The 24023-nt window shown below is 38.3% G+C and overlaps 1 non-coding gene across 1 annotated transcript; it reads left to right on the top strand.

Moving 5' to 3' along the window:
• The first annotated feature begins 1974 nt into the window (after nucleotides 1–1974).
• LOC129651948 (U11 spliceosomal RNA) lies at nucleotides 1975–2104 on the top strand. The gene has a single exon (XR_008714438.1). It is a non-coding gene; the product is annotated as a U11 spliceosomal RNA (small nuclear RNA).
• Nucleotides 2105–24023: the final 21919 nt, after the last annotated feature.

The following is a 24023-nucleotide window of genomic DNA, read 5'->3' as shown; positions in this document are numbered from 1 at the left end:
ATTACTCCAGGTGTTTCTTGACTTCCTACTTTTGCATTCCAGTCCCCTATAATGAAAAGGACATCTTTTTTGGGTGTTAGTTCTAAAACGTCTTGTAGGTCTTCATATAACTGTTCAACTTCAGCTTCTTCAGCATTGCTGGTTGGGGTAACAGTCTAGGCTGGTCATAACTTTCCTTCCAAGGAGTAAGTGTCTTTTAATTTCATGGCTGCAATCACCGTCTGCAGTGATTTTGGAGCCCACAAAAATAAAGTCAGCCACTATTTCCAGTGTTTCCCCATCTATTTGCATGAAGTGATGGAACCGGATTCCATGATCTTAGTTTTCTGAATGTTGAGCTTTGAGCCAACTTTTTCACTCTCCTCTTTCACTTTCTTCAAGAAGCTCTTTAGTTCTTCTTTACTTTCTGCCTTAAGGGTGGTGTCAAATGCATATCTGAGGTTATTGATATTTCTCCTGGCAATCTTTATTTCAGCTTGAGCTTCATCCAGCCCAGCGTTTCTCATAATGTACTCTGCATATAAGTTAAATAAGCGGGATGACAATATACAGCCTTGACATATTCCTTTTCCTATTTTGAACCAGTCTGTTGTTCCATGTTCAGTTCTAACTGTTGCTTCCTGAGCTGCATACAGATTTCTCAAGAGGCAGGTGGTCTGACAGTGCATTTCAAGGACAATATAATTATTTAAATTCCAGTACTAAAATTTGAATTGAGACTACAAATTAAAAAACAAAATTCTTTTGCAAATATAACATACTTAATTATTTCATATCAGCAACAAATTTTCTAGCATCTTTCTCTTCTGTTGAATCATTAATTTTTCCCTCTGTTTCTTTGTCACTTTAACTGTCAGAAGTTCTCAGTGCTGTCAGAATGCTTGCTAATACACGGACTCTCAGAAAACAAATGGTTACAGGACTTCTACATAATGACTTGACTGTCCTTATTCTCCCTCAAAGAGTAAAAAATCTGTTTCCTTCTATGCCTTGTATTAAATTCCAGCACCATTCAAGTAAGAGACAAACTTGTGATAACTACTCTCCTAATGCATTATTTGAAAGTATTTGTGCAACTTCAATGATGGTTAGGGTACACAATGTAATTATCCTTAGCTTCATTACTGAAATGAACTTGGGTTTGCCTTGCAGCAAAACCAATTTACTGAAACCAGGTTGTGGTGAAGAAAAATACAGTGCTTATTACAGGCACAAAGCAAAGAGTATGGGTGGCTTATGCTCAAAAACCTGAACTCCCTGAAAGTTTTCAAGGAAAGATTTTTAAAGGCAACATTTGGTGTGAGGGCTGCATGGTGCATGACTTTCTTCTGATTGGTTGATGGTGAGGTAAAAGAGTGATGTTTCAAGAATCTTGATCATCAAACTTCTGGTTGCAGTCTGGAGGTCACATGCTTCTGCTCAGCATGTTGTCACCATCATCTACCAGTTTGAGTAAATTAGGAAGGGGGTGGTTCTTAGTTACTGCAGAACAACTCAAAGATCTGTGTCAAATTGTTACGTATATTGCTTCAGGGGGAACTAGGACTCTGGGGTTTTTTGTTGCAGTTTTTCTTTGTTTTAGATTTTTTGATGTGGATCATTTTTATGTCTTTATTGAATTTAGGACTCTGACTGAACTATCATCATTACTTTTCTTGTTTAACTGCTTCTCCTTTGTCTTTTCATTTCTCACTCCTCTAATTAATAACTGCATGTGTTTGCTCTCTGGAACACAGAGAAGGCCTTGGAGACCAAAGTTTTTATCTAAAAACAAGAAAGAGGAGACAAGAAGGAGCTTTTGTACCTGGAAGGGCCCCTCAGGGTCCTGCTCTGCTTCATCATTAAGCCACTTGCTTGTCTTGCATTATAAATATTTAATAAGAAGATAATCAAATTATAGCTTTGCAAGAATCTCTTGCTAGGATGCTTTTAGGCAAAATAATGGGTTTTGAAGATTTAAAAAATAGATATTAAGAAAGGGGTTTTCTGTTATGAGTGCCGCACATAGGGCAATTTGTTCTTCCTGAGGAATCGATATCAAGAAATTTTGGAAGCATATTTTTTTGTACTTAGGCAGCTGGTAATCATCAGTCCTGGTACCCCACCTCTACCACACACACACACACAAAATAGGTATAATGCTTACTGCTGAAGCAATATTTTTTAAAGATAAAAATTTATCAGTCAATAATGTTGTTACTTTCCTCTCCTTCATTCTTCTGCTTTTCTTCTTTCCTTTGTTATTTTCAGCCATTGCTCCCCTTTTGTGTTTATATTATTTATTTTAGAGCTCTGTAACTTTAGAGGATGATCACTGCATTTTCATAGTCCAAACATTTTTGGGAAAAAGTTGTCATTTCAGAAAAGTAAGCTGTCACAATATTAATTTAATTTTACTTTTTTTCATTTTTCAGAAAATGTAGCATTATCAAAATTAAACATATTTTTAGAAACATTTTTAACGATTTCTTAATATAGACAATTTCAAACATACCAAAAGCTGATATTATGGTAAAATAAATCCCTTTTACTCAATATTCATCTTCAGCAATTGCCAGCTTATAAACAGTTTTGTTTCACTAATCTCCCCACTTTCATTTATGGTTTTGGGGATTCTTTTTCAGGGCAAAATGCCAGGCATTATGCCATTTCACCTCTAAATACATTATCATGCACTGCTAACATACACTTTCTTTTTACACATTCATCATGTCATTAACACATCTAAAATTAAAATGAAGCACTATTTCACACCAATATTTCATACTCAGATTGGCCTGATTATCTCAAAACCATTTTTTCACTGTGAGATTGTTTGAATCAGAATTCAAACAATATCCATAAATTGTATTTGGCTCTTATGTCTTCTCTGATTTTCCCATTGGCTGTTTCTGAGGGGTTAGGAAAGAATCCATTATTTATTCTGTAGAATTCTCACATTTTGCATCTGATTAATGAGTCTTTTGGTCTTCCTTGGTAGCTCAGCTGATAAAGAATTTGCTGGCAATGAGGGAGACCCTGGTTTGATTTCTGGGTTGGGAAGATCCCCTGGGGAAGGGATAGGCTACCCACTCCAGTATTCTTGAGCTTCCCTGGTGGCTCAGATGGTAAAGAATCCACCTACAATGCAGGAGACCTGGGTTCAATCCCTGGGTTCAGAAGATCCCCTGGAGGAGTACATAACTACCCATTCCAGTATTCTTGCCTGGAGAATCCCCATGAACAAAGGAGCCTGGTGGGTTGCAGTCCATGGAGTCACAAAGAGTCAGGCATGACTGAGCAACTAAGCACAGCATACCACAATGAATCATTTGTGGCATCATTTAACATATTTCTCTTTCTCAGTGTGTATCCTATACACTGGTAGTGAGGTGCAGTTAAAATTTAAGTAAATTTTTTTCAATAAGACATCATACATGCTATTGCAAATTTCCTATTTTTATGAGAAATTTAACTCAATTCAGTTCAGTCACTCAGTTGTGTCCGACTCTTTGCAACCCCATGGACTGTAGCACACCAGGCTTCCCTGTCCATCACCAACTCCCGGAGCCTACTCAAACTCAAGTCCATGGCGTTGGTGATACCATCCAACCATCTCATCCTCTGTCCTTCCCTTCTCCTAGTGGTGCTAACATTCTCTGGAACATTCAGGTTGTGTCAGTGTGATCCGTCCAAAAAACAATTTCACACCAACAAATCTTTGGGTGATTTTAATCCTTTGGAGTTTACAAAATGATGGTTTTCTCATTCCATTATTTCCTCTTCATTTATTAGTTGGAAATAATTTATATAGAAAGAATCTTTTATTATGTAATTGTTGGAAAACAGAAAAATATATTTAATTCTTTCCAATTGTTTTTAAAGTTTTAGAACAGTCAGTCTTAGCAATTACCAATAGTTACCAATACAATCTTTTTAAATATCATTTTGAAATAATAGTTTTTTTAAATTATGCTTTTTATTTAGACTAGATTGAGATAGAAAAGTTGTGAAGATAGTGTATCTTCAAAAAACAGAGTTGGTAGGATCTGTATTTACATCTTTATCTATATCATCTACATCTATAGGATCATCTACCTATCTCCCTATTTATAGAGATTTATTTCAAGAAATTGGTTCACGTCATTGTAGGGCTGGCAAGTCCAAAATCTGTAGGACAGACCAGCAGGCTGGAATCTCAGACAGAAGTTGATGCTTCAGTCTTGGAGCAGAATTTCCTCAGGAAACACTAATTTTGCTTTTTGTATTTTAATTCGCTTTTGCTCAGAAAAATTTAGTTAACATCAGGTGTGGGATAAAATTATACTATTCTCAGATTGGAACTAGGAATCTTTTGATCTAATTTAGACTGGAGAGCTCAGGGTTGAGAGAGGCTACAGTTTTGCTTTTAAGGCCTTTCCACGGACTGAATGAACCCTGGGTGTGCCTAGCCACTCTTGACTGTGATAATTTCTCAGATTTTCTCTGCTTTTCATGACCTTTACAGTTCTGAGGAGTACTAGTTAGGTGTTTTATAAAATACTCCTCAATTGGATTTTATCTCATACTCTTCTCATGATTAGACCAAAGTTACGTATTTTTGGAAGGAAGACTACAGAGGCAGTGTCATTTTAATCACCTCGTAGCAAGAGTACATGCCCTCAGCATGACTGATACTGTGCACGTTGACTTTGATCACCTGGCTGAGGTAGAGTTTCTCAGGATTCTCCACTGAAAAGTAGAAGAAGAAAGTTATTACACACAGGCTGAACTTGAGGAGTGGAACATTATCTATGTAAATTATTTGTATTTATTCTGTTCCACAGATTTTTATCTTTTCTCCATTTATTTATGTATTCAATCCTTAACATATATTTAAGCAGTATGGGTTGAAACACCTGTTTTAAACTTTGGGCTATAATCCAACATTACTTTATTTTATTGCTTAAATTGTTCCAGGCTTGGCCATTGGGAGATCTTTTGTTTTGCTCCTATGACTCTTTGGCATGCCCCATCAGAGTGGGCATGATTAACCAATCAAAGACACACTTTGTTTTCATTACCATATCATTTACTTCTAGCATTTCCTTTCAGTTCTTTCTTAGTTCCCATCTCTCTGTTTACATATGCTATCAGTTCTTATCTGTTGTATGTTTTAGTTACAGCCATTAAGATATGAATCAGAAGTTATTTTAAATTCCCTGACATAATCTCAACATCTGTGTTATACCTGAGTTTTGTTTCTAATGATTGGCTTATTTCTTCACAAAGTGGTGTTGCTTCTTGTCTTTGTATATCTTATAATTTTTTTGTCGAAATCAAGACATGTTATTTCAGGTAATGTTAACAGAGATAAATAAGTCTTACTGTGAGAATCTTTGTTCACCTGGCTGATAAGTAACTGGGCTTACTGTTTGACGTTGCAGTTGTCAGGGACTTCTCTTTTCTGGACTTTGGTTTCTAAGTTTTCCTGCTTAGATAGAGCGTGAATCTTGCAATTCAGCCACAATGTCCTGTTGTTATCCTGGAGCCTGGTCCATGTGGTGGTGAAGTGTGGGTTTTGGGGAGCATTTTATGCTGTTCTGATCAAGTCTCAGTCTTTTTGTGGGTCTGTGTCTCAGGGCTATGGCCTTCATAAGCATTTATGTCCCTCCTCCTGTGGTACAATTTCCCCCTTCTCTCCATCCTCTTCTTTCTGGGTATGGCATTGTCAATCTATATCCTTTATCTCTCTCCCCTGTTGACTATATTTTCCCCTCTTGGGTGAGACAGGAATATTGAAGGGTGACTGGTGTGGGAGGAATTCCCTTTCTCTAGCTAAGATAAAGGTGACTCTGGTGAAATTCTTTCCATTGGAAAGTAGGCCTTATTTATGAAGAAGGTTCTGAGACATTCTCAATAGTTACTCTTCTCCCTGGGCCAGGGCCACACTGGGATCTTTCATAGGGGTTCCTAGAGTAAAATCCCATGAATGCAGAGCACCCCCTAAGATTGTAGCCCTGGGTTTTTCTCTCTCTCACTCTAGTTCACATTAAACCTTCAGAAATTTGTCAAAATTACCATGTTAAGTGCTAGCAGTTGATGGTTAGAGTGTGTCTGCTGTCGATAAGTAGATCTCAGTTGCTCTGTCTTTCTGGATCTATCTTCAAATTCAGGGTAGTAGTTTGACCTGTGACCTTAGTTCTCTAATGTATCCTAAGAAAGCTGCTGACTTTCAGTTTGTCTAGGTTTTTCCCATTGTGATGATGGAAATGACAATTTTCCAAACTCTTTAAATATTCAAAATGAAAGCAAAAGTAATCATAGATTTTACACATGATCAGTTTTCAGTCCACAGTCATCACTTTCTTCTTATTGATTAAGGTGTAACATTTTTAGCAGTAAGAATCTGATCGAGTTAGTACATTATCTTATCATGATCCTATTTGTCTTTGAACACTTCCTTGCTTTCTGGCAGAATATGATATCCTAGGTTCACATTTCTTGACCGAGCCGTGAATAGAGAATTGTATACATTTGCATATTTCCTGCCAATTTCTCCAAGAAATCTTATTCCTTTTGTTGAAAAACAGGCATACTACTGGCTTGCCTTTCTTTTCATGTATTTCAGTAAATAGATGCGTGAAAAAAAATGAATTCATAATGATAATTCAAATTTAAGTTTATCAAATGTTTATAAAAGCATATAATTAAATAGTTATTTGTTTACCTTGAACTACCTTTGTCTAGTCAAGGCTATGGTTTTCCCAGTGGTCATGTATGGATGTGAGAGTTGGACTGTGAAGAAAGCTGAGCACCGAAGAATTGAGGCTTTTGAACTGTGGTGTTGGAGAAAACTCTTGAGAGTCCCTTGGACTGCAAGGAGATCCAACCAGTCCATCCTAAAGGAGATCAGTTCTGAGTGTTCATTGGAAGGACTGATGCTGAAGCTGAAACTCCAATACTTTGGTCACCTCATGCGAAGAGTTGACTCATTGGAAAAGACCCTGATGCTGGGAGGGATTGGGGGCAGGAGGAGAAGGGGACGACAGAGGATGAGATGGCTGGATGGCATCACCAACTCGATACACATGAGTTTGGGTGAACTCTGGGAGTTGGTGATAGACAGGGAGGCCTGGCGTGCTGCTATGCATGGGGTCACAAAAAGGTGGACACAACTGAGTGACTGAACTGAACTGAACCTTTCATATCAGAGAAGCAAGGTAAGCACTTGACCTTTTCCTGTTATTATTAGTTTTTGGATAAAGTCCTGGGTCCTTTTCCCCTGACCCCAGTGAGCTTTCATTTCTTTCTAATATAATGTGTAGTCCCAGACTTATCTTCCACATTTTTTAACATTGTGCTGCAAACTGCCTTTTTCTTAAGAGCCTTTGTTGGATTCCTTGGTAATGGATATTTGGTGATCACACTTTGGGTAGTAGGTATGCTCCATGCTACTGGATTTTCACTGCTCCTGGAACTTTCAAGTGGATTAAAACCGGAAATACATACAAAACTGTTACAGTGATAAAATGAACACTAATGTTCCTGATACACCTAATTTAAAGTTAAGATTATAAGATTTTTACATACCTGCTTTGACTTCCCACTTAAAGTTCTTACTTTCCAAAATGAAATATTGTCGTTTGCCAGCATCTGTGTCATCACCTATTTAATTTATACAATTATATCAACTCAATGTTTTTAAAAGCCAGATTTATTTTTTCTAAATTAAAATAGCTTGTTGGCCTAAATAGAGAGGTAAACTGAGACAAGCTCAGAAGAAACTAGTATTTGAGAATAGCAGATTAATTCAGGACAAGAAAACTGTAGCAAGCTACAGATGAGGGTTTGGAGCAGGTTGTACTCATGGGCAGGGAAGGGAAAGGGGGGAGAGTTCAATTAAAGTTGGTTCAAATCTAAAAGAAATGGAAACCAACTCTGAAATTTTTCCAAACAGACAAAATCAGTCCAGTCACAAAGTTCAATTCAGTCCACTTTGTGAGACCAACTCACCTGCGTTTGGCAAAACAGCCCAAGGTTGAATATGATTACCTCTGATCAGTCCCCCATTATCCAAGAAAATTCCAACACTATCAGTTTTCTGTGTATTAGGGATTACTGGGAAAAAGTTTCTCAATCCTTGAGTTTTCCTGGGGGCACATTTATGAGATTCTCTATTTTATATCCTCCAGTTATATTTTAAATTGAAATTCTTTCACACTTGAAAACATATTACTAAATTTTTACTAGGAAACAATTGAATCCATGAAGAAAGGACCCCCCAAAAATTTATACAGATAATGATGCTTTGGCATTATTAAAACACAGCACATGCATCTTTTCATGTCAGTAACTGGATCTGTAATCAGTCCCTCAGCCCTAGAGCCCACTTACACTTTAAACTCTAACTGTTACACTAGACATATTCCTGGACCCTGAGGCTTCTGCTCATTTTCCAACGCCTTTTTCTGCTTTGCTTAACATGATGATTCTTTTCTTAGGCTATGGGAAGGGAGGGAACGCAAAACAAAAGAGGAGAAGTCAAGGAACAAAAGTGCAGGGATAAAGCAGGGTCCCGGTCTCCCCGCAAGGAGTATATATAGTGATACTTTTGAGTTCTGTTTTAGGAATGAAGGCTCCCATCCAGGTGGAGGATGATAAATTCAGGCTAAGAAAAAGAGTCCTGGAACACCACCATATTACCTCACCACCAATCAGCCTACACACAGTAAGGATAACAAACTCTGAACCCCTCCTCAAATGATTAACTTCTCTTTCTCCCTTCAAAAAGCTTTCATGGTCCAGCAGAATCTTTGGTGTTGATTCTTGGACATGAGTCCATCTTCTCTCTGAGTTGTTGGCAATTGAATAAAGCAAAGGTTCCTTTCCAACCAATGGTTCTCTCTCAAGTATTCGGTTTGAGATGCAAGCAGCCAATCCTGAGTTCAGTAACAAATCCACTTTATCCTTAAAAAAAAAAAAAAAAAACTAACCAATAAAAAATCCTGACTATTTTAGAGCAATTTTAAGTTCACAGTAAAAGTGAGCAGAAGGTACAGAAATTTCCAATATGCTCCCTGCCTCTACACACACACACAGCCTCTCCCATCATCTAAATATCTCACCAAAGTGGTAAATATTTTATAATCAATGAAGCTACACGGATTCATTATAATCATCCAAAGTCCATAGTTTACCTCAGGGTTCACCCTTGGTGTTGTATGTTCTATGAATTTGAACAAATGTATAATGACATGTGGGCTTCCCAGTTGGTGCTAGTCGTAAAGAATCTGCCTGCCAATGCAGAAGACATAAGAAATGTGGGTTTGATCCCTGGGTTAGGAAGATCCCCTGGAGAAGGGCATGGCAACCACTCAAGTGTTCTTGCCTGGAGAATTCTTGGACAGAGGAGCCTGGTGGGCTATAGACCAAAAGGGTTGCAAAGAATTGGACATGACTGAAGTGACTACGCATGCACGCATAATGACCTGTTTCCACCATTACAGGATCACACAGAATTGTTTCTTCTAAAACATCCTCTCTGTTACCCCTGTTTATCCCTTCCTCCCTCCTAAACCCTGGAAACCACTGATCTTTATCTTGTATTCATAGATTTGCCCCAATTTTTAAAAAATAACTGCATATTCTATTTCAAGGTATGCCATAATTTATTTCACAAGAAATATAACAATATCTTTATTGTTATATTCAGGCCTTCAGCTGAATTTTGATAATTGTCTCTTCCCATTAGCTCTCTGCTTGGCAGTGGGACATCATGGTGAGGGCACTCCCTGATGGAGAGGCCAGGATCCTGATCAGAGGGCTCTGCATCCAGGGTGTATCCTGAAGGGTCAGGGCATCATTTCCCAGTGCTTGTACAGTGTCCTGCCTGGCTAGTGCTGGGTATCTAAGCCCTGTCCCTCAGGGGCCAGAAGGCCCTCATCTTCATACCATTATATGGAGGCTGCAAGTTTTTCAAGGAAAACTTTTTTTTTTTTCCATTCATTGAACATTAACTGAGGATTTACCCTGTGTCCTCCCCATGCTTGTGCTTTGGCTCCAGAGATGAAAAGCCCTCACCTCTGCTTTCAAAGAATCCACAGTATCTAAGAGGAGACAAGCACATAAGTCAGATGCTATAGTGCCTGTAAGGAGTCTTGTTATAAAGCCGTGTGCTCGACCACAGCTCTCAGGACGTCGTCATGGGTGACAGCTCAGGTGCGGCCTGGATGAGCCCCATTGGACAGTCTGGATCTAAAACAGTGAGTCAACAAAGTTGGCAGGTGGGGAAGAGAAAGTGCTCCCCAGATAGGGGGACAGTGTGTGTGAAGACAGGCACAATATAATTAACATACATGGGTAAAGTATTGCCTGGGGAAAGTTAGATACCTACTATTCCAATTTTGGGGCTTCCCAGGTGATGCTAGTGGTAAAGAACCTGTCTGCCAATGCAGGAGACTGTAAGAGACTTGGATTCAATCCCTGGGTCAAGAAGATCCCCTGGATGAGGGCAAGGCAACCCACTCCAGTATTCTTGCCTGGAGAGTCCCATGGACAGAGAAGCTTGGTAGGCGCTACTGTCCATAGGGTCACAAAGAATTGGACATGACTGGAGTGACTTAGCATACATTTCAATTTTTTCTTTGAAATGTATAGCACTGAATCTATTAAATAACAATATTTTTAATGTGGAAGGCAAGATATCAGTAAGTAAATATGATGTTTCCTCACTGTTTGGGTTCCAGACTGGGATTTAATGCAAATTAGACATGTGCATTTAAATCAGGACTGGGGAGGAAAGATCAGCATGGGGTTGATGTGTGATGGACGATTCTCATACAAATGTCATCAGCCAAGAGAAGTGTTACCAACATTATCTACCATGTGCATCCCTGGATGACCATCTTGTTGCTAGATTTTTGCTGCCTAAAACACTATATTTTTGTTATCCCTTAGGATGAAATAAAAACTAAACTCTTGCTGGATTGAATATATTTAGGGTAATTTCATGGTTTCTTGATAAGCAGAAACAAGTTGCTACAGATTCACTAGGCTTGAGGGGTAGAGTTCATAGAATCCAATTTATTGTAACTATTCTAAGAGATTATAATTAATATTCTTAAGTTTGTTCCTGCTGTCACCCTGAAACTTAGACCATCTACACAGAAGACATTTGCTCATGACTCCACAAAAGGAAAGCTTTGACACAGAGATTTAAATGAATGTTTTGATTTTTATTTCTTCAGGTTTAGGAAAAAATGAAGCTGTGAGCTTATTGAATACATACATAATATACAGTGCATATCCAACATTTCATCAGACTGTTTTGAGCCTCTGACAAGTGTGATGCTTTCATGGTGTGAGCTCCCTAGCAACATGAAGCTAATATCATCTTATCTTACTTTCTTCACTTTGAGAGAGGCTGCAATGTAAGTGGGAGAAATACAGTCACCTTCAGAATGAGGACTTGCATGATTTAACGACAATCATGAAAGAGATGGCCATGCAGCAGAACTTCTCTACCAGTACTTGGCAAGCTACATCCCTGCTTCGTGGTTCTCAGTTCCATCAGATCAAAGCTCTTTTTTTATAATGAGTATGTTGTGATGCTCCCATTGTATTCCTGAAATGAAACTTCACCTCCTATCCTGTGGTAAAGGGGGGAGCTGCGGCTGTCTATGACTCCAGCAGGAGAGGATGACTGGGAGCTACAGAGCTAGAATCCTCCTGGACCCTGCATCCCATGTCTCTTTCATGAGCGAATATTATTCATGTTCTTTTGCTATAATAAACTCCAACAATGAGTATAAGAGCTTTCAGCAAGTTCTGTGTGTCTTGCTGGTGAATTATTGAAACTGAGGGTGGTCTTGAGGCTGCACCCACAAAAATAACAATATAATGCCATAATGGTATATCATTGAACTGTATAACTTTGCCAAAATCTAACAGTGTTTAACCAACAAAATGTCAAATGATGTGACCTATCAGAAATTAGATATGACAGAGATATAAAAGGAAACTAAGTTGTAATTATACAGCATACATTCAAGAAGCAAAGGTTTGGATACAGCTATCCTGAAGAACATAATAAAACAGACCAATAATTCAAATTTTTTATAATGAATAAATTTGTAAGTAAGAGAAGAAAGATACTCAGAGCCCAGTCTAGCAAGAGGCATGGGATAGGGAAAATGCAAGGGGAAAAACTGAGATTAAAATAAAATCTAATGTTAGAAGAAATAACTACAAGTTGTAATTATACAATAAAAGAAAGAGGAAATACCTTTAATTGAAATGGGGGAATAATCCAAGGCAAATTACAGACTGATGAAATGGGGAAAAAAGTAATGAGGCATGAAATTCATACATATGAGCCTAGTCTTGTTTACAGATGCAGACATGAAATAAGACCCTGTGTTATCATAGTTTATTCCAGGAAACCTCTTTCCAACTCACACCATGATGGACCATATATTGGGGACCATATCCCTCAGCTGGTGACACAAAGTAAGAGAAGAAAGTGTAAGTGAACAGCACAACATAAATAATGTGGTAGACCTGGGAGGCAGCTCCCTAGTGCACATTTTTCTTAATATGGGTTACCGATCATCATACTGCACAATAGTGTGTGTATATTTATTATATGTAAATATATACATAATTCAAAATATCTCTAAAGCAAGCTGCATTGATGAAATACACCAAGATCCCCATGTTTCCTGTGTTTTCGGTAACTTAATGATATTTGGTTCTCCAACTGTTAAAAGGAGTCTTTAACATCCTTTCCTTAGACATTACAATTGGTTCCACAGCTTTTTTAAGTAACCACCCCACTGTGCTAAAACTATCTTTAGTTAAATACAGAATTGGAAATTGGTCTAAATAAGTAGTTTCTTTCCAAATGAGTGTGTGGGGAAATCTTAAACACAAAATCTTTTCTAACTATATCCATTAAAAGATATTTTGTTCTCAAAGGCATTATTTTTAACTTATTTAACTTCCTGCAAATGTTTAACATAGTCTTTAGCCATTTTTAGTAGATTAGTAAATTAGTCTGATAAAGATCTTTAAATCAATTATTTATACATATTAAATGGTTTTTATTTATGAGAAAATGTTTCCAAATTAGAACCTTTAAGTGTATCCATATGTCATTCTTAGTGAGTGAGATAAATACCTTGATATTCTCCTTCACTTTAATAAAATTGATTTCATTTCCTTATAGTTTAGGGAAAAAAAACCATTGAACATTTTAAACTAAGTCTAAAACATATGCTGCATACTTTCTCAATAATACAATTTCAGTGTACACCTTTTTAATAATTCAACTTAAAAGTTATTCAGTAACATCCAAAAGTGAATAGGATCTTAAAAACAACAATCTTAGAACAACAGCAACAACCACTTCCTGGGGATAGTTACTTCCTTTGTCGTGTAGAAGGAGATATCCAAACACATCTTCAGTGGTAATGTACAGACCTTGAAACTAGCTGAGGTACACGGGAGCAGTCTTCATGCCTTCGGGGCAATGGCAATGTTGTCCATTCGGTGACTTTTCACTACAACCCTTGGCCCTGAAGCATCGTTGAGCAGAAGGCAAGTAAGTGCTAAGGACACCTGGTGCAGCATTTAAAAGTCCTGCCATGGTCTCCACCTGATTCACCACGGCTGTTGCTCCATCTGCAGCAGAAGCAATGGCATGGAGAAATGAACTATTTGTATACATTTTAAGGCTTTTGAGTATTGAAATTTTCTTTATATCCATTCACAGCAACTTTGAAAATAATATTTCATTTAAAACTTGTCCTTTCTTACAAACATAACATATGCAACAGCAAATCTTCATTATCATGTAAAAATTGTTCATTTATAATGAACATTTATGTCACTAAAGCACATTTTAAAGTTGTATTTTACCTCTTTCCCCACTTTACCTTTCTTCTGAAACATGATAAATGCTTGGTTGAAAATTACATTTTTTAATTTCTTTCCACTTTTGCATACTAATATTATACTGATAGTAAAATATTAATATAATACTAATAAAATAATTGTGTCTAATATTGTGCAATTTGCCATATTTTAGATTAATTTGTGGTTTTATCTAAGAACCAATGAAATCTTTTTTTTTCTGGTCAAATGCAATATTTCAGTTTTATTATGACCTTTTTCAAATCATTTTTTTACACCTTGAAAATGTTGTATATCTCTGACAACCCTAGTGTATTTCTTGGGGAAATGTTTATCTAATTTTGGTTCTACTCTGTTTTGGTAGAGTAAATATTAGGATAAAATCAATATAAAATACTTTACTGAACAGTATTTGGCATTTTAATATTTTTAAAATAATGGCTAAAGTTGCCTTTCTCTCTTTCTCTACATATATATGTAGAGAGATATATGTGTGTGTGTTTATATGCATATATATATACACATACATATATTGGGGAAGGCAATGGCACCCCACTCCAGTACTCTTGCCTGGAAAATCCCATGGGTGGAGGAGCCTGGTAGGCTGCAGTCCATGGGGGTCATGAAGAGTCAGACACGACTGAGTGACTTCACTTTCACTTTTCACTTTCATGCATTGGAGAAGGAAATGGCAACCCACTCCAGTGTTCTTGCCTGGAGAATCCCAGGGACAGGGAGCCTGGTGGGCTGCCATCTATGCGGTCGCACAGAGCCAGACATGACTGAAGCGACTTAGCAGCAGTAGCAGCATACACACACACACACACACACACACACACACACACACACATAACTATATATATATATATATATATATATATACACATACACACACAACTGTAAATTTGATAGCTAAAAATGAAGGCTGATAAAGTGTGTTTTATTGATGATTTAAGTCCCATCACTTCATGGGAAATAAAGTGTCAGACTTTATTTTTCTGGGCTCCAAAATCACTGCAGATGGTGACTGCAGCCATGAAATTAAAAGACGCTTACTCCTTGGAAGGAAAGTTATGACCAACCTAGATAGCATATTCAAAATCAGAGACATTACTTTGCCAACAAAGGTCCGTCTAGTCAAGGCTATGGTTTTTCCTGTGGTCATGTATGGATGTGAGAGTTGGACTGTGAAGAAAGCTGAGCGATGAAGCATTGATGCTTTTGAACTGTGGTGTTGGAGAAGACTCTTGAGAGTCGCTTGGACTGCAAGGAGATCCAACCAGTCCATTCTGAAGGAGATCAGCCCTGGCATTCCTTTGGAAGGAATGATGCTAAAGCTGAAACTCCAGTACTTTGGCCACCTCATGCGAAGAGTTGACTCATTGGAAAAGACTCCGATGTTGGGAGGGATTGGGGGCAGGAGGAGAAGGGGACAGCAGAGGATGAGATAGCTAGATGGCATCACCGACTCGATGGACATGAGTTTGAGTGAACTCCGGGAGATGGTGATGGACAGGGAGGCCTGGCGTGCTGTGATTCACAGGGTCACAAAGAGTCAGACACGACTGAGTGACTGAACTGAACTGAACCAGGATAAAATTCTTGATGGCAACACATTTCCAAAATAATGATGAATTCTTAGTAAAGTACCAAATAAACAATGTGCAATCTTCCCTTGGTTTATATGGCAGGTTCATTTGAAAGTTCAATGCATATCACAACTGTGACAAAATATTGTCTTTATTATACACAAAATAGTGCTAGGGTCTAGACTCAGGTTTCAAAGCTCCATCATTTTCACTGGAACATTCAAGAGTAATTTGGGACAAGCATGGCTTTCTAAGCTACAGAAACGTATACTCCAGATTTTTAAGGGTTCTAGGCATTGCAGACCATCTAGAATTTCAATCCGTATTCTCTAAATGTCCAGCGAATTTTCAGATTTTGCATAAGAGGTGATATTGCCTCAGATGGGAACCATTAATATTATGCAATCCTCTTAGCAACATCAGAGGTAATTGGTTCTGCAAATTGCAAAAAAGGAAACTGAGGTCGAGAATGGAAATGATGCCTTATTATGGTTTCACAGCTAATATATGGTAGAGCTAGATTTAAGAATCAGGTTTGTCTACTTCAGAGTCAAACCTTTTCCACTACATCATGCTGGTGTTGACTGATTTGACTGACTAAATGGACAAACAGGTAAACAAAAAAATAACTAATGAACAAATGATTTATAATTTGACCTTACAGATCTTTTGCAACTGAAACTGCCCTAGCAGTGACATACAGAGATCCACACCAGTAACCTCTTTTATCTTTTTGAAGATGCTACAGCCATACTACAAGGTGATTTCACATTTTTTGAATCTAGCATGTTCTCTTGGATGGACTCAAAACCACTGGAGGCAAATATCAGTTCAGTTCAGTTCATTTCAGTTGCTCAGCTGTGTTTGACTTTTTGTGACACCATGATGGACTTCAGCATGCCAGGCTTCTTTGTCCATCACCAACTCCCAGAGCTTGCTCAAACTCATGTTCATCAAGTAGGTGATGTCATCCAAACATCTCATCATCTGTCATCCCCTTCTCCTGCCTTTAGTCTTGCCCAGCATCAAGGTCTTTTCCAGTGAATCAGTTCTTCGCTTCAGGTGGCCAAAGTATTGGAATTTCAGCTTCAGCATCAGTCCTTCCAATGAATATTCAGGACTGATTTCCTTTAGGATTGACTGGTTGGATCTCCTTGCAGTCAAGGGACTCTCAAGAGTCTTCTCCAACACCACAGTTCAAAAGCATCAATTCTTCAGCACTCAGCTTTCTTTATAGTCCAACTCTCACATCCATACGACTACTGAAAAAACCGTAGCTTTGACTAGAAGGACCTTTGTTGGCAAAGTAATGTCTCTGCTTTTTAATATGCTGTCTAGGTTTGTCATAGCTTTCCTTCCAAGGAGCAAGCATCTTTAATTTCATAGCTGCAGTCACCATCTGCAGTGATTTTGGAGCCCCCAGAAATGAAGTCTTTCATTGTTTCCACTGTTTCCACTGTTTCCCCATCTATTTGCCATGAAGTGATGGGACCAGATGCCATGATCTTCACTTTTTGAATGCTGCGTTTTAAGCCAACTTTTCCACTCTCCTCTTTCACTTTCATCAAGACACTCTTTAGTTTCTTTGCTTTCTGCCATAAGGATAGTGTCATCTGCGTATCTGAGGTTATTGATATTTTTCCCTGCAATCTTGATTCCAGCCTGTGCTCCATCCAGCTTAGCATTTCTCATGATGTACTCTGCATGTACGTTAAATAAGCAGGGTGACAATATACAGCCTTGACATACTCCTTTTCCTATTTGGAACCAGTCTGTTGTTCCATATCCAGTTTTAACTGTTGCTTCCTGAGCTGCATACGGATTTCTCAAGAGGCATGTCAGGTGGTCTGGATCTCTTTCAGAATTTTCCACAGTTTATTGTGATCCACATAGTCAAAGACTTTGGCATAGTCAATAAAGCAGAAGTAGATGTTTTTCTGGAACTCTCTTGCTTTTTCAATGATCCAACGGATGTTGGTAATTTGATCTCTGGTTCCTCTGCCTTTTCTAAATCCGGCTTGAACATCTAGAAGTTCATGGTTCACGTACTGTTGAAGTCTGGCTTGAAGAATTTTGAGCATTACTTTGCTAGAGTGTGAGATGAGTGCAACTGTGCGGTGGTTTTAGCATTCTTTGACATTGCCTTTCTTTGGGATTTGAATGAAAATTGACCTTTTCCAGGGTCTCCTAGTGAGGCAAATATTGCTGCTATTTTAATTGAATAAGTCTTGATTGCTTCCTTATGTTTTGTGAATTGATGATGAGTCACACTGCTATTGCAGAGTCATTTTTTTGGCTATGATGGTTGGAAAATTAATCAGATTGAACTGTATTTTGCTAATTTGATCTTTTAATATTCAGAAACTGCATCATTTCCCATAAAGTCAGTTTCTACTCAAACTCTTCACAATCAAAAAGAAAAGTTTAAATGCAAATTAAAAGAGTTTGATGGATAGATTGGGCAACTCATCACAAAACACTCAATTAATTCTTAAAGTGATAAAACTGACAATGAGATTTCACATGAAATATGATGGGATGACATATCACAGCATTTGAAATGACAATTTTCAGGGAAAGATTTTAAAAGCTCTTTCTAATTGACAATGTGTGAAAATTTAATCAAAGATTATTACTGTTATTGCCTGCTTTAAATGAAGGCATAAAACACTATAATACTTTGCATGTCTGTCTTATTTAATCTTCATGAAGCATACATTATTTTTCCAGTTTTACAAAGGAGGGAATTCAGGCTGAGAAAATGAAATAAATTGCTAGATCCAGGATAAAAAAATGAGGCATGATCATCTAATTCAGGCATATCACTCCAAAGGCTAAATCTTAACCCACAGTGTATTCTAAAAGACATTTCTCCAAAGAAGACATACAGATGGCCAAGAGACACATGAAAAGATGTTCAACCTCATTAATTATTAGAGAAATGAAAATTAAAACTACAATGAGGTATCACCTCACACTGGCCAAAATGGTCAAAAAATCTACTAGCAATAAATGCTGGAGAGGGTGTGGAGAAAAGAGAACCTTCCTACTGTGTTGAAGAAATCTATAATTTGAAAGGATACATGCACCCCAATGTTCATTTCAGCACTATTTACAATAGCCAATACATGGTAGCAACCTTAATGTCCATGGAGGAATGAATAAAGAAGATGTGGTACATATATACAATGGAATATTACTCAGTCATAAAAAGGATGGAATAATGCCATTTGCAGCAATATGGATAGACTTGGAGATTGTCCTATTGAGTGAAGTAAGACAGAAAAAGACAAATGTCATATGATATCACTTATATGGGGAAGCTAAAGAAACGGTACCAATGAACTTATTTACAAAACAAAGGTTGATTCATAGATGTAGAACACAAACCTGTGGTTATCAAGGTGAAAGGTAAGGAGAGAGATTAATTGGGAGATTGGGATTGACATATACAAGCTACTATATATAGAATAGATAACTAATAAGAACCTACTCTATAGCACATGAAACTCTGTTCAGTACTCAGTAATAACCTATATGGGAATAGAATAAAAAATATTGGATATATATTTATGTATAACCAACTCTCTACTGTACAACATAAATGAACACAATACTGTAAATCAATTACATTCCAATAAAAAACTAATTTAAAAAAACTTACACTTTAAGTATGCATGCTGCTGCTGCTGCTGCTGCTAAATCGCTTCAGTCATGTCTGACTCTGTGCGACCCCATAGACAGCAGCCCACCAGGCTCCTATGTCCCTGGGATTCTCCAGGCAAGAACACTGGAGTGGGTTGCCATTTCCTTCTCTAATTAAGTATGCATAGTATGCAACTTCCTATGTATATTAAGGGCTAAGTGAAGTTGCTCAGTCGTGTCTGACTCTTTGCGACCCCATAGAATGTAGCCTACCAGACTCTGCTACCAGGCTCTGAGGAGCCTCTCAGTCCATGGAATTTTCCAGACAAGAGTACTGGAGTATGTTGCCATTTCCTTCTCCAGGGGATCTTCCCAACCCAGGGATCAAACCCGGGTCTCCCACACTGCAGGCAGATGCTTTACCGTCTGAGCCACCAGGGAAACCTTCTAGCTAAGAAAGCTATAAATATAGCATGATTTATTTATATAGCCCAATGTTCCTGCATTAACCACACTGTCAGTATAAAACAAGGTTATACCTGTCTCTGTATGGGCTTTCCCTTCCCTCTAACCAGATGATTTCTTGTGATGGGGAGTCTGACTTCAGCCCATGGAATCCAGAGTCAGAGACAGACTCAGAGTGCTGACTCATGAGCTGTGGGGAAGTGGTTACATCTGGGAAGTCATCAGGACAAAAGGAACCTGAGTTGTTTCCTCTGGACCAGATGTTCTGTCCAGGTGGAAGAGAGCCAGCCGGGGCCACCTTAGGGTCTGCTCATGAGGGCCAGCTGGAAGGGAAGGCAGGTCCTAGCAAAGAGAAGCTACAAATGGTTAGGGACTGAGGACGGAGGGTGAGGTACATTGTGAGCCATGGGAGTGGTCATTTATCAAACAAAGGAGTTACAGGTGACAGGTCACCTGAGACTGAGCACCAGCTCAGTGTCAAAGTAAAACTGACCCCAATCCAGACTATAGGAACTGGAGAATCTTCAAGCTGAGTACTGCCCAAATTCCTGGCCCACAAAATTGTAAGATATAATAAAACTGTGGTTATTTTAAGCCCATATCTCCTGGGATGCTTTGCTATGCAACAAACAAGCCACTTTGAGGAACCATTAAAGACACTCACAAGAAATGAAGTTACTTTAAAACATCAGCAAATTCAGAGAGTTTGAGCTCAAATCAAGAAAGGACCAATCAAGTAAAAATTCCCTGTGCCCTTTAGTCTTCCCCATGTTCAAGGAGAAGGAGAATTAGCACAGAGAGAAGGAATCCAGCCTCTTTCCCAGAATGTAGACTGTATAGTCAGCAGCAAGCATTGATGTTTTAACTACTTGTTACCAACAATTTTAATTATTGATCAGAGGATTTTGTGGTGTCCAAGAACACATTTATGGGCCTGCTCAAGCTTTCATCAAAGGCAGGATAAAAACTAGTTCCAGAAAATAAATGTTAAAATACAGAATATTTTATAATTGCATACCATAAGTTACAGGACCAGAGAAAACTCTTTCAGTTATTTTAATTATGACTTCTAATATTCAAATATATGTCATCAAAATACTGCAACTTCTTGAGAGACTTAATTCAATGAGAGGCATGCTGAATGAACTTCAAAGACATCAGAAATTACATCAATCAACCATGAATTGACCTAAGGTTGCAAAATCTTCTCTGAACTTATATTACACAGAGAAATAAACCCAAATTTGTTTCAGTCCTTGTGAATGCATTTTCTGTAACTTTCAGCCAAATGCCTTTATAAATGACACATTTATTTACTCATTGCTTTATTCATTTATCAAGTAGATATCAAGTGCCCCCTTTAAGGTAGTCATTCCAATACTGGGAGGACACAAGTAAGCAAGATTAAGTCCCTGGGGAAACATTATAGTAAAGAAGCAGAAAAAAAAAAAAAAGAAAAGAAAACACATGAAGAAGCACCTTAATTTCAGGCAATAACATTTCTGTGGAAAAAGAAAACCAAGCAAATGGAGAGGAAATGAAAAGAAGGAAGGAAGCAACTGGGATTATCTTACTACAGTGTTCAGGAAGTGATTTCTTAAGGGGATGCCCTTGACCAGGCATCTGAAGGATCAAGCTGTGAGACATGAGAAGATCCAAGTCAGAAAAGACACAGGGAGAGGAATCATAGATGCTGAGTCCTGAGGCAGAGAGCAGCAGAAAGGAGGGGGATGCTGTGGGTGGGGGCTTCCCTCATAGCTCAGTTGGTAAAGAATCTGCCTGCAATGCAGGAGACCATGTTCAATTACTGGGTTGGGAAGATCCCCTGGAGAAGGACATGGCAACCCATTCCAGTATTCTTGCCTGGAAAATCCCATGGACAGAGGAGTCTGGCAGGCTACAGTCCACAGGGACATTCAAAGCAGGAGGAGGTGGAGCCTCAGGGGGTCAGGGCAGGTTATCACAGAGGAAATCTGGAGCTTCTCTCAAGCATGATAAGAAGGTCCTACTTTTTCTCCACCATCTGCCCATAAGCTCTGGGAAAATCTTTGTTCATTCCTAGAATCCAGCACAACATCTCATCCATATGACAAGCTCCATAAATAGTTTTGAACTAAAGATGTAATGTCTGCTTGCAAAGAGAGACAACAGTCAATAATCATTGATTCATTCATGCTCAGAGGGAATAGAACTGTTTTGTTCAGCATAGTGAAAAAGCATAGTGAAAATGCTTGATTTGCTTGTAAGAAACTATGTAGATAGATGCCTTGGTAGCCTCAAAATACATCATCTCGTCCTCTCCCAGAGGCTACAGATGAAAGACTTCCAGAGCAAATCACATAGTTATTGGGATCAATATGAAATGTAGCGAAAGGTGAAAGGAGAGAAATAAGGCAGGCTAGAGTTGGACTATAAAGAAAGCTGAGCACAGAATAATTGATGCTTTTGAACTGTGTTGGAGAAGTGTTGGAGAAGACTCTTGAGAGTCCCTTGGACTGCAAGGAGATCCAACCAGTCCATCCTAAAGGAGATCAGTCCTGGGTGTTCATTGGAAGGACTGATGTTGAAGCTGAAACTCCAATACTTTGGCCACCTGATACAAAGAGCTGGCTCATTTGAAAAGACCCTGATGCTGGGAAAGATTGAGGGCAGGAGGAGAAGGGGACAACAGAGGATAAGATGATTGGATGGCATCACTGACTCAATGGACATGGGTTTAGGTGGACTCCGGGAGTTGGTGATGAGCAGGGAGGCCTGGTGTGCTGCGGTTCATGGGGCTGCAAAGAGTCGGACATGACTGAGTGACTGAACTGAACTAAACAAATGTTTTCAAGAAATAACCTTGTAACTTGCAAGGCGCAGACCCATTAGCTATATCATGAACTGTCATTATCAAAGGTTTGGGCCTAAAAGAGTGTCTGGAGCCATCAAGGAAGGAACTAAGGAGAAACAGCTAGAAATCATCACAAGATCACTGTGTCTAGAGTCATGCTGTCCTGAATTTCAATCTTGGCTCTGCTACTGAAACTGAAACCTCCTAAAACTGAGTTCCCCTGCCAACTTATAATTAATCTTTCTATCCAAAATGTATTCTCTTTATTGTCCTGTCCCCTGGTTTGAGAATTGAGAAGTATCAGAGGAAAGTAGGAACTGAAAGCAAGCAGGATTCAGCAAGGCCTTCCCGGGCACAATAGCCCCTCCTTCTCTCCCATTTCTTATTTGTAGAAAATGCTTCTGTCTCCTAGACCTTCTGAGTTCCAGAGAGCAGAGATGCAAAATTAACAATTAGAGAAGTAAGAAAATGGATAAACAAAAGGAAAACAGTTACTCAAGAAAACTAATGATAATTTAAATAATAGTGCAGTAATAAAACAGAGTCCGGTTTCTCTTCCAGGGATTTTCTCTTTCATCAACTAAGAATGTTAATTGAACAATCAAATGAGTGTTAGAAGCAGCTCAGGGTTGGAGACACATTGCTTAACAAGGTCCAGTCACTGGGTTAGAGTGAACAAAAGAATGAATTTGTCTCCATGGTCCACTGTGCAATGAAAGTCACACTGTCTGCTTGGGATCAGCATTGAATAAAATGGTCAGTGTAAAGAACCAAGGCCTACTATAGACACCAAATAAGGCATAGCTCTTGGGTTGTATTCTGCTTGAAGAAGAAAAAAAAAAAATATATATATATATATATATATATAAATTCAATGATTTCTAGATTTAACAACCTTTTCTGAAGAAAACTCTCTTTTCTCCCTCCAGCCTCATTTTTCACTTTGGTCTTTTAAAAATTATTTGCACATCTGTTAATGAAGTCTTGGGTAAATGTGGTAAGTGGCTATATGGGAACATTGACAATATGAGCAACCACAGAAAAGAAGATCAAGTCAGAAACTTCTCTATGTACCCATTCCAAAATCTTGAATTATCCCTGATAGGGTTTTAAGAGGAAAAACAATAGCCCGTCATAGGAGCAGATAGAAAATTGGCTCTTGATTATCAATCAACTAAAAGATACAAACCTAAATGAATGATTTATGAGGAAGAAAGGGTAAATTTGTGCTTATGTGTAATAACATAGATAACATTATAGGTTATATTAGATATGTGTGCACTGTATATGGCTCCATAATTTAACTGGTCATACTAGAGTTTGTTAGATGCATTAAGCCAGTACACGTTCTCTAACCCAGAGCATGAAGAGTACTCCTTCCAACTTCGGCCTGCAACAGTGAATATAAATGACCATATTATGAATGATTTAGGTGTACCATGTATGTTATAATTCACTGCAGCTCCTCCCTTGTTACCTTTGCGTTACACCTGGACACTTTACAGTTGTTGATTTATCTACTGATCTTTCCAGATTTTTAGGTTAGTGGCTTTTTTGTCTTCCATGGCATGGTTTCCAGAACCATGGCTCACCCTTCCAAAGGGTCCTCTGATTTTATT

Source organism: Bubalus kerabau, chromosome 4 (genome assembly GCF_029407905.1).
Source record: "Bubalus kerabau isolate K-KA32 ecotype Philippines breed swamp buffalo chromosome 4, PCC_UOA_SB_1v2, whole genome shotgun sequence".
Lineage (NCBI taxonomy): Eukaryota > Metazoa > Chordata > Mammalia > Artiodactyla > Bovidae > Bubalus > Bubalus kerabau.
Note: the sequence above shows the minus strand (reverse complement) of the source record. Positions and strands in the feature narration are given on the sequence as shown.